The following is a 13073-nucleotide window of genomic DNA, read 5'->3' as shown; positions in this document are numbered from 1 at the left end:
GTGTCATTCCAAAAATACATTTCAGTCAATCAATGCTCACATATACCATCACGTTACAGGTCAGAGGATGTTATATACATCCATTCACTCTTAGAATACAAGAAATTTATTATACGATGTAGACGAAATAAAACTGGTTCGTAAAATATTTCATGCTTACATCACCCGTTCCGGAACTGATACAGCTAACTTCATCCACTCGTGGTCTAAGTGATGTAAGCTCGGTTGTCTTATCTTAAGATTTGGATCAGTTTCAATTACATTTTACACCTAGACCCCCTCTTCCATACCCCCTATTCCCCTCCCCTACACTCGAGAATCATGGATCGTTCCGCTGATGGGGTGACTTGCGTGCTTCAGCGATACAGATGGCTCGTACCATAGGTACAACCACATCGGATGGGTACCCACTGAGAGTCCAGACAAGTGCATAGATCCTGAAAAGGGCAGCAGCCTTTTCAGTAGTGGCGCGGGCAACAGTCTGAGTGATTAACTGATATGCCCTTAAAACATTAACCAAAATGGCCTTGTTGTGCTGGCACTGTGAACAGCTGAAATCAAAGGGTAGCAACAGCTGTAATTGTTCCCGTTCACGTAGCTCTGCTGTACGGTTAAATGGTAGTGGCATCCTCTTGGGGAAAATATTCCAAAGATAAAATAATCACCCATTCGTATATCCGGGCGGGAACTACTTAGGAGGATGTCGTGCTCAGGGAAAACAAATCTGGCATTCTACCTATCGGAGTGTATAATGTCAGATGCCTTAATAGGGAAGATCGGCTACAAAATCTAAGGAAGAAAATGGGTAGGGTGAAATCAGATATAGTGGGAATTAGTGTGAAGTTCGGTGTCAGGAGGAACAGGACTTTTGGTCAGGTGGATACAGGGTTATAAATACAAAATTATACATTTGTGGTGCAGGAGTAGTTTTAATAATGAATGAGATAATAGTAATGCGGTTAAGCTGCTATGAACAGCTTAGTAAACGAATTATTGCAGCCAAGATAGCCACGAAGCCCACACCCACCACAGTAGTACAAATTTATGTGGCAGCGAGCTCTGCAGATGAAGCGACTGAACAAATGTATCCTGAGAGAAAAGAAATTAATCAGATAGTTAAGGGAGACGAAAATTTAATTGTGATGGGTTACTGGAAATAGAGAGTAGGAAAATGAAGACAAGGAAAAATTGTAGTAGAAATGGAATGGGGAAAAGGAATGAAAGAGGGAGACGCTTGGTAGAATTTTGCACAGAGCATGATTTAACCATCGCTATCACGTGGCTTAAGAAACATGAAAGAAATCTGTGTATGCGGAAGGGACCTGGAGACACCTCAGGGTTTCATATTGCTTATATAATAGTAAGACAGAGATTTCAGAACCAGATTTTAAGTTTTAAGACGTTTCCAGGGGCAGATGTGGACTCGTCTCAGTTTATTAGTTATGAACTGTAGATTAAAAATAAAGAAATTGCAAAAAGGTAGGAAATTAAAGACATGGAACTTGGACAAGTTGAATGAAGCAGAGGTTGTAGCGAGCTTCAAAGGCAACATTGGACAACGACTGACTACAACAGGGGAGAGCAATACAGTAGAGGACAAATGGGTAGCTTTAAGAGATGAAATAGTCGAGGGAGGAGAGGATCAAATAGGTAAAAAGACAAGGCCTTGAAGAAATGCTTGGATAACACAGGAGGTATTAAACTTAACTGACGAAAGGCGAAAATTTAAAAAGGCAGGAGAAAGGGAATACAAACGTCTAAAGAATGAGAACGACACGAAGAGACGTTGAGAGAAGAAGCTCCGCTCCTTGCTCATGTACGCAAGAAGGTATGTCATCATCTGCATCACTTTTAAGCATTCATTACCATCAGCCCTTAAGGCCACTCGAAAATTCTTATGTGTCAAATGTCAATATTAATACGCACGTTCCATTCGGTAGTCATGCTGATCTACCGGAGTGTCTCTAATGTTTTTCAAATTTCAAGAGTTGCTCTGAACTCGTGATATCCGGGAACCTATCTTGGAATCTCGAAGAGCGTAGACGGCAGGTTATGGAACTGCTTCACACGAATGCTGCACTTGTAGGACATGTAAGTTAAATCTTAAGGCGACCGCTTACTTTAGTGATTGCCGATTAACAGCTGCGCATTTCAGAGTCGAGTGCACGATGATTTTACCCAAACAGTTGTTTTTATTCCTTCCAAATGTATTTCGAGACTCTAGAGCTGATATCCGGAAGATGTGTTGGTTGGAAAACAAAACTCGTCCAGTTTTGTTCATGTGAGACCGAATCGTATTGCATCTGCCGAAACTAGTGCGATTTTGGTGTTACCTTCTGATCCTCACATCTCAGAAATATTACTCTTAACTAATTTTAACATTACCTACAATTTGTTTTACGTATTCTAGCCATTGTCTGAGACGTTATTTTCCCTCTCTAATGCTTCTTCATGCTCCATACTAACCAAATAGTACACTCCACGTATTTGGCCCTATACATCATTGACAAAGCTATCTTAGCAGAATAAGCTGCCAACTTGCATTGAACTGACGTCAGACTACAACATTTTGAATGCTCAAGTATTGGACTGAGTCGTTATCTGCTACAGATCGGACCCTATTCCACTTTATAGATCAGGCTAGAATCCGGTCTTCATGTTCTGTGACGAGGCCTAGACTTCCAACACATTGTCGCCTACTGGAGGTTTCACCGTCCACTAACCGCTTTTCATAGTCGCTCATGGTAGTAGAGAAACCGACCACTTCCGCGGTTTCCAGGACGCTCATTTCGAGGCGGTGCACCATCACAAAATGTCAAAATTGTTTATTACACTGGACTTCCAGATTTGCGGTCTTCATCGTCGCTAGAATGGTTCCCTATTCGTTTTTGCTCCGCTTATATGTTTTCCTCACAGCAACGCCACTTGGCGGTATTTGATGTAGCTGTGGGTGGCAGACCTTGCCTTCGAACTGTCAATGCTTAACTGACCCGTCGGCCTCTACACCTCCTGCTACTTTCTGTTGAAGGCTGGTAAGAATGCCAAAAGGAGAGTTCGGCTGCACTAAGGTTCACTGCTTGTTTCAGACAGCATCTTACTTGATGATACAAGGAACGGATGGCGTACCCTGGGCTACAAATTGTATCAGTTTAGTTGCATCCTTTCGGTCTGAACAACCCTCCTAAGATATCAACTCCTTAAGCAAAACTACGATGATATATTACTGACGCCTGGCGAGTGATGGGAAAAGGACTGCAAGTGAGATTACAGTCTTTTAATAATCATTTTTTAGAACCTGTTGAATGCGAATAACGTATGAGCCGCCATTTCTATCACAACTCGAAGGCTCGAAGGCAAGGTGATGGGGGGGGGGGGGGGGGCGGTGTACTGAACGAAAAACCAGTGTAGACGTAGGGAAGGCGCGAAAGAATGGTCATGAAACTAGAGAATCAGCGACAACAATCAGCCGCTGTTTTCTGAGGAATGAAGGAAGAGCCTAAACTGTACTCCGCCGTTCGTTGTTTGTGATCTTTCCGACCTGACCGGATTATCATTGCGCGACACTTCTGTCGATTTCGATATAACTAACGTATCAGAAATAGATTAGGGGTTAATTCATATAAGGGCTCTGCCATCGTTCGCATACAGACAGAACCTACGCTCTTCTCTGAAGACAACAGAGCACCATTTCACTCCCCAGTCAACTCTTTCAGGACGCCAGAATAACCATGCTTGGTGGTGTGGTGATGTAGTAGTTGCCTGGCCAGAGGCACGTGTGATCTTATTTCTGCTGCAAGAAGACGATTTGCGATGGTCCTTCATGACATAGCAGGTGCAAATTTTACCTAGTTTTCTTACCTGAGTGATAATCGTTCGACTACAGCTTTTCGCACAATGCGAACAGGTTTGGGAACGTTCCACAGAGCACTGCTGCAGGCATTGACAACCATCGATACATTGTGTCCAACATGTGCAGCTACCCGTCGATATCCCCTTCAAGCTTCCCGCAGTACCACATTACGACCCCTTGGAAATGGATGAAACTGTTCATCAACAGTACGTACACGTCGGTGGGGCGTAGTTTTACCCTGGAATGATTACTACAAACCCTGTTTACGTCTAAACTCAGCACAGTTAGTGGCTGCAGAGTCAAAACAGAGGGTGCGCACTCACGCCTCCTGAGCACCATCTGATCGTCGATGACCGTGACAAATGAATCGCTAACACAGCAACCCGCCTATAGCCACACTGTTGTACCCTGGTATCGCTGAACACAGTCCGTGAGGTGTTGAGGGTGCTGAACGTTTTCTCCACAGTGTAGTTGCCATTGTTTTCTGCAGACATTTCTTTCTCATACCAACTTATTATACGAGAAAAAGTGCTTGTTATGATTCGAATTAGTTTACGTGTTACACAACTTTCCATTTCAGTGAGTAACGCTGGGAAATGCTTCTAATCTTAGTTTTTTCATGGAGTACCTACTCTTTACTTTCATGAAGTACCTACTCTTTACTTTCATGAATCGAGCAAGGAGGGCGGAAATTGAGAGTGATAGTGAGTTGGACGTTTCATTACACAGTCAGATGCATATTTAAGGGCCCCAGCCATCATTTTCGTGCTGCAACATTAATTATTTCAGGAAATTTTTCTGTTACGGCACAACTAGTGCTGCTTCACCCGAGATAAACTTTTAAGTTTTTGCTGTACGCTCGGGAACTGGAGGTAGAAGTATTTCCTAATTAATCTCTCTCCTTCATGTAATAAAAGTTCCGACACGCCCTAAAACTTCTTCTCCAGTACAGAGCATTTACTGACTTATAGCCGGCAGCAGCCAAGCGGACGTGCATTTTTCAACCTGACTCTGCTGGAATGGTTGTTTGTTCTGGGGTCAGTCCTTCAACGCTGAGGAGTAGTTCGTCCAACATGCTTACCGCAGTTACCAGATAATGAAAGGAGGCAGGACAGTTTTCTACTAGGTAATTTTATCTAAGTAATATCCTCGGGTAGTAATGAACAAAATAACACATGTAGTATGACTGACATTTAGAAAAACAAGTCTACATCAGTTAGAAAACACTTATTGTTGTACCACTTACAGTTGTACGTATTGCTAAAGATAACTACTCTGACTTCAACTACCCATCCTATCTGAATAGTCAGATTGGCGAGCATAGTGTTCGTTCGAGTGGAGTATGTCTCAGTCAATTAAGATGATGAGTTGATTAGCAATAAACCAATTTAGATTGCACTGAATCACTGGAATAGTCTCTCTCTGTCTATCATTTCATGCGTTTCAGAACAAAACTTACGTATTAACATCAAATAAAATGTTAATAAACCAAATAATCAAATCAGATGGCTCTGAGGAAGCAAGACTAAAAGTTGAACGGGCTCAACAAGTAACGTCAAGAACACAGTTTAAAAAACACCTGAAATTTATTCACCAATCACATCATGTAGGAACACAAAATACTTATATTAATTAATTAAGGAATGCTTGATACTGTTTTGTATAACGCAGTAGTTATTTCATATACTGTATTTTATCACTTGGGAAAACTTCGATATGGTTCAAGGAAGGATTCGTCTCATTTACTTGGAAACGCACGATCATCCCACAATAAAAACACAGAAAGAAGAGAATATAACGATCAATTTACAAATCAATTAAGAAACGATGGGCTAGAGCTGTAACAGAACTTATGCGAAAAAATAAAATTATACACGTACTGAAAGTTATAAAAAGAACTCACAGAAACAGAAGATGAGATTTACAGAATGGAAGGCTATACTGCAACACATGAGAAGCACGGGGTCTATTAACAATGCACAAGCTATAAGAAACCGAAACTTTCGACAGAAATTTTAAATTGAAATACAGAGAAATAATTATAATACGGTAAACGAATAAGACACACATACAACATATTCAAACATAAAAGATTCACACTGACTAAAGCGAGATATAGGTGATACCACGCACTCTAACATCGATAAGTAGCGGTAGGACAAAGAATCCCGTTAAATAATCAAAATAATGGTGAGCATCATCACACTCCCAAAATGAAATAGATACTGCGATATAATTACCATGCCTATACTGTTAAGAAACTTATTAGTATCTCAGCTTCAGTAAAATCCATTCACATTACAACTACCTAAACTTACATAACAATAGATGATCAGAGCAGAAACCCTCACCTTCCAACGACCCAGCGAACAGTTATCATCCACGCTGTCAGAATCATATACAACTGTTCGCTCGACGAATGATCCGTACCCAAGGACTGGAAAGATGCACAGGTCACACCAATATTCAAGAAAGGTAGTAGGAGTAATCCACTAAATTACTGGCCCATGTCGTTACCGTCGATATGCAGCATGATTTTGGAACATTTATTGTGTTCAAACATTATGAATTACCTCGAAGAAAACTGTCCATTGACACAAAATCAACATGGATTTAGAAAACATCGTTCCTGTAAAACACAACTAACTCTTTATTCACATGAAGTGTTGAGTGCTACTGACAAGGGATTTCAGATCGATTCGTTATGGCTGGATTTCCGGAAGGCTTTTGGCACTGTACCACAAAAGCAGCTTGTAGTGAAATTGCGTGCTTACGGAATATTGTCTCAGTTATGTGACTGGATTTGTAATTTCCTGTCAGAGAGGTCACAGTTCCTAGTAATTGACAGGAAGTCATCGTGTAAAACGGAAGTGATTTCTGGCGTTCCCCAAGGTAGTGTTATAGGCCCTTTGCTGTTCCCTATCTATATAAATATTTTGGGAGACAATCTGGGCAGCCGGCTTAGGTTGTCTGCAGATGGCGCTGTCGTTTATCGACTAAAATAGTCATCAGAAGATCAAAAACAATTGCAAAACGATTTAGAACAGATATATGAATGGTGCGAAAATTGTCAGTTAACCCTAAATAACGAAACGTGTGAGGTGTCATTCACACGAGTGCTAAAAGGAATTCATTAAACTTCACCTACACGATAAATCAGTCTAATCTAAAAGCCGTAATTTGACCTAAATACCTAGGTATTACAATTACGAACAATATAAATTGGAAGGAACACATTAAAAATGTTGTGGGGAAGGCTAACCAAAGACAGCGTTTTATTGGCAGGACACTTAGAAAATGTAACAGATGTACTAAGGAGACTGCCTACACTACGCTTGTCCGTCCTCTTTTAGAATACTTCTGTGCGGTGTGGGATCCTTACCCTCCGCCACACACCGTCAGGTGGCTTGCGGAATATGGATGCAGGTATAGATGTATATGGGACTGACGCAGTACATCTAAAAAGTTCAAAGAAGGGCAGCACGTTTTGTATTATCGCGAAATATGGGAGAGAGTGTCATAGAAATAATACAGGGTTTCGGTTGGACATCATTAAGAGAAAGGCGTTTTTCGTTGCGACGGAAGCTTCTCACGAAATTCGAATCACCAACTTTGTCCTCCGAATGCGAAAATATTTTGTAGACACCCATCCACATAGGGAGAAACGATCACCACGATAAAACAAGGGAAATCAGAGCTCGTACGGAAAGATATAGGTGTTCTTCTTTCCGCGCGCTATACGAGATTGCAGTAATAGAGAATTGTGAAGGTGGTTCGTTGAACCCTCTGCCAGGCACTTAAATGTGATTTGCAGAGTATCCACGTAGATGTAGATGTACAGATAGTAGCTAATATGGGCAGGAAAAACACGTTGCAGCTACCAGTGGCAAGCAACCTCTATAAAAGCTGCTGACCAATGTCCCGTAATGTCTTGTTGGCTAAGCGGAAGCTAATTAGCGTCTACACAAAAGCTCTCTAATGTGCCACTACCACTCAAAGACTCCCTCCCCAAAAGCCAGAGTACATGGAAGCATCTCGCAAACATTCACACACTATCTGTAGCAGACGAGACAAGGAATGAGAAAGGGAAACACATTTATATAACATGGAAATACAGTTAACGAACGGAAAAGGAAACCCAGGACTACACACACATGCAGTATACCTATAGATGTATGAAATGTAAGGCAGGGGTTAAGAAATGCTATTACTTGCCTACTGAAAAGCCACTTTTGCTGTCTCATGAAACACTTTCTTGCTCATTTGTCTCCCCAGAATCGAAAGCACTTATGTGTCGACCAATGGAGGAGCAAAGAAGTATAGAAAACCTGGAGGCAGCTCAATAGAGGCAAAAGAACGGCTCACATTGAGAAGTTTCAGTCGTACGGCGAAAGATGATTCCAATAACGACCTACGATTACTAACTGAATTTTTATTGCATGGGACACCAACATCTACAGCTGTAATATAAAAACCACTAGTACGTGTATGGCAGATGGTACTTCGTACTGTGCACTTATTTGGGATTCTTCCCGTTTCATCGACGTCCTGCACATGGGAAGAATGATTGCTTAACCGCATCTGTTCGCGCTATAGTTAGGCTAATCTTGCTGTCTCCGCCCCCATGACAGCGATGTGGTCTTGTTGGTATAGCTGGTAGAGCACTAGTCTCCGGCTCTGGACATCTCGTGTTAATTGCCGGAAATGTTTGGGGACTTTTCCTCGTTCCATAAGACCCCAGATCACACGGCCTGGTGTCAAAATGAGTACTGGGGACCTTTACCAGACTGACTGCACCCGATTCATGCTGGGAAGTGACGTCGAAATGCTACAGCACATATGTCGACTACTATCCAGCGCACGTTTCAGCCACAGAAATTTAAGCTGTGCTCTTAGGTTCCCGCCGAACTACACCCTCGGAAATTGCCACATATTCGGAAAAACAGCCAAATATTTGTGACAAGCAACGATGCAAATGGCTTTGATGTTCGTTTCACTCACGACAATTTAATGTTGCGTTTCGTAATCAGACAGAAGTCACAAAATCGAATAAACTCACTGATGAGACCGATCTGGCATAGTGTGATTCAGCTGTCCCTACCGACGTCGTTCCAGGCAACCCGCAATCTTATATCTGGCTTCCAAAAACCAAACGGCGAGATTTTTATATGCTCTCTGTCGCTACGCGGAAACTATTATTCCTACAGATAAAAAGAACAAGACCTTTTTGTAAGAAATTTTATGTAATTCTGGGATACGACTTCGTTAGAGGCCATAGTTTGAGAGTTATTTAAGAAAAGCGAACAAAACTGACGTTCAAACGCACCGCAACCCTCACACTCAGCCCCCACCGATCAGGATTTCTAGTACGTTGCTTATGACCCTCCATCTACAATCGCACCAAAAAGTATTGGCACACGTGCGTATTTATCGTTGCTGGTTACAAACGCCGCACTTTCCGGTACACAGTACATGTACGTGCTACCTCACATACCAGACATTACAATTCTGCCCATAGTGCCTACCATTAACAAAGAAATGCAGTGTTATGGGCAAACACGTATCTCCTCTGCACACAAAAAGTATTGGCACAGAGCATGGCATCTCGGTATATTGCTGGGTTTTCAGGTACCGGAACGCCATCTGCTGACACATTAGACACTGCGTGTTGTTGACGGCCCGGTCGCCAGTATGTTGCTGTAGTGCGCGATAGTGGTCAGCATGGGGCCGAAGAAGAAGGAACATTCAGTGGCGTTGCGTGAGAGAGTGGTATTGCTCCATTCACAAGGGAGAAGCTATCGACAAATCGGAGCAGAGGTGTCTGTGAGCTACACCACGGTAAGAGCCATCATTCAGAAATATAAAGAGACTGGAACAACAGTGAATAAGTGTCGTCCTGGACGTCCAAAAGTGCTTACAACCCGAGAGCGTCGCCATATCATCGCACTTGCTCGGAAGGAACCTGCTACAAGTGCAGCAACTATTGCTGAGATTGTTCAGACAACGTCCGACAAGACGGTTAGTGTTCAGACTATACGAAATGTGTTGAATGAGGCTGACATGCATGGACGTTCTCCCAGGAAGAAGCCATACATTTCGGAAATTAACCGGCAGAAACGCCTGCAGTTTGCCAAGGACTACATCAGCAAGCCGATGGAGTTTTGGAACACTGTGATATTTAGCGACGAATCGAAGTTCAATGTGTTCGGATTTGATGCAAGAAAGAAAATTTGGCGCAAGCCGAATACGCACCTCGACATCAAACACATGCATCCCACAGTCAAACACGGTGGGGGCGGTATCATGGTCTGGGGCTGTATGGCGGCTTCCGGCGTTGGAAATCTAGCTGTAATTCACGGCACAATGGATCATATGAGATACATTGACGTGTTGCGAGGTAATTTACACGCTAGTGCACAGAAATTGGGCCTTACTGGGGTGTTTCAGTTCCAGCAAGACAACGACCCAAAACATACCGCCATGAAAACCCGGGAGTGGTTACTGTACAATGCCCCCAGAAGGGTTCTAACACCACCTCAGAGCCCTGATTTGAACCCCATTGAGAACCTGTGGGCTCATCTTGACACACAAGTCAGAAAAAGGCGTCCGTCCGGTAAAAACGACTTGGAGAAAGTGCTCCTGGAGGAATGGTCGAAAATTACCCCTGATATCACCCGGAATTTAATACAAAGCATTCCTAGGCGTTTACGTGCTGTTATAGATGCTAAAGGGATGCACACTAGCTATTAGATGGTGAACATCAATGAAGAAAACGAACACACTGTCCGATTCATATGCGTGTGCCAATACTTTTTTGGGTGCAGAAGAGCGATGTTTTTTTTCATGACACTGTATGTTACTTTAAGGACAGGTGATTTTGACATATTTGTAAACTATGTAATGTAAGGTGTCACATGTATGGGTTCTGTTCTGAAATATATGTTTCGTTTAACCTACAACCACTAAAATGTAACTGTGCCAATACTTTTTGGTGCGATTGTACCACTTCTACGAAAATCTGGGACGATGCGAATTATTACGCACACTCAACGCCACTGAAGCGTTATTACGCCACCGGCTTAGTCGTTGCAAAATTGACTTAGATGTTAATTTTACCTAACGGTTTTGTGAATTATAAGAGCATAAAATAATTACACCGTTGTATCCATCACGCTTTCTGACTACGAAACTACTTTACTTGTAATAGTTAACCCTGGAGAGATTTGTCAACGTAAATAGTTTTAACGTAAGGTTTACAAAATTCGCCTTTCTTTCATTACCCTCGCGGACATATATAAATTAATAATCTTAATGAAATAATTGACTGTCCTGTTGGCGTGGTTCTCCAGTCTATTCTGACTGAAATATGTCGAATATCGGAAATAGTCGGCGTAGCCAGAAATTCTTGTGTAGTGATAGGAGGGAATTCCAGAACAACATACTAGACATCCTTGCGGGCTAAGGCTGAGTATGGGGCTGGAAGTGCATTTAAGGTTCTGTTTTCCATGTTTTTCTTGATTCACTCGAAAACCGTCACCTCTAGTGAAAACATATCGCAGTACAAAATTTAGTTATATAAAATTTCTCTGAAATAGGTATTGTCCGTTTCTTTTGTTAAGACTAATAGGTTAGGCGTAGCGAGCAAGAGAATATCAAGACCTCACACGTGATTTCTCTAGGTCGGTTATAAGATTGCCGGTTGTATAAAATGACATTGGTAAGGGCAGCTGAATCACCCTGTTCGCAAATAATATCCAATATTGTAGAAAATACATATTTTTAGAACAATAAGAAAGTATCAGAATAATTTACAATCGCAAAGCTTAATAAAAAAAGAAACTGTAATATACAGGGTGGTCCATTGATAGTGACGGGCCAAATATCTCACGAAATAAGCATCAAGCAAAAAACTACAAAGAACGAAACTCGTCTACCTTGAAGGGGGAAACCAGATGGCGCTATGGTTGGCACGCTAGATGGCACTGCCATAAGTCAAACGGAAATCAACTGCGTTTTTTAAAAATAGGAACCCCCATTTTTTATTAGATATTCGTGTAGTAAGTAAATAAATATGATTGTTTTACTTGGACCATATTTTTCGCTTTGTGATAGATGGCGCTGTAATAGTCACAAACGTATATGTACGTGGTATCACGTAACATTCCGCCAGTGCGGACGGTTTTTGCTTCGGGATACATTACCCGTGTTAAACTGGACCGTTTACTAATGGCGGAAAAGGTCGATATCGTGTTGATGTATGGCTATTGTGATCAGAATGCCCAACGGGCGTATGCTATGTATGCTGCACGGTATCCTGGACGACATCATCCAAGTGTCCGGACCGTTCCCCGGATAGTTACGTTATTTAAGGAAACAGGAAGTGTTCAGCCACACGTGAAACGTCAGCCACGACCTGCATCAAATGAAGATGCCCAAGTAGGTGTTTTAGCTGCTGTCGCGGCTAATCCGCACATCACTAGCAGACAAATTGCGCGATCATCGGGAATCTCAAAATCGTCGGTGTTGAGAATGCTACATCAAAATCGATTGCACCCGTACCATATTTCTATGCACCAGGAATTGCATGGCGACGACTTTGAACATCGTCTACAGTTCTTCCACTGAGCACTTGAGAAATTACGGGACGAGTTCTATTTAGCGACGAAGCATCATTCACCAATAGCGGTAACGTAAACCGGTATAATATGCACTATTGGGCAACGGAGAATCCACGATAGCTGCGACGACAGGAACATCAGCGACCTTGGTGGGTTAATGAATGATGCGGCATTATGGGAGGAAGGATAATTGGCCCCCATTTTATCGATGGCAATCTAAATTGTGCAATATATGCTGATTTCCTACGTAATGTTCTACCGATGTTACTACAAGATGTTTCACTGCATGAGAGAATGGCGATGTACTTACAACATGATGGACGTCCGGCAAATAGCTCTCGTGCGGTTGAAGTGGTATTGAATATCATATTTCATGACAGGCGGATCGGTCGTCGAAGCACCATACCATGGCCTGCAGGTTCACCGGATCTGATTTCACCGGATTACTTTTTGTGAGGAAAGTTGAAGGGTATATGCTATCGTGATCCACCGAGAACGCCTGACGACATGCGTCATTGCATTGTAAATGCATGTGCGAACATTACGGAAGGCAAACTACTCGCTGTTGAGAGGAAGGTCGTTACACGTATTGCCAAGTGCATTGA

Source organism: Schistocerca piceifrons, chromosome 3 (assembly GCF_021461385.2).
Source record: "Schistocerca piceifrons isolate TAMUIC-IGC-003096 chromosome 3, iqSchPice1.1, whole genome shotgun sequence".
NCBI classification, from domain to species: Eukaryota; Metazoa; Arthropoda; class Insecta; order Orthoptera; family Acrididae; genus Schistocerca; species Schistocerca piceifrons.
This window is presented reverse-complemented; position numbering follows the sequence as displayed.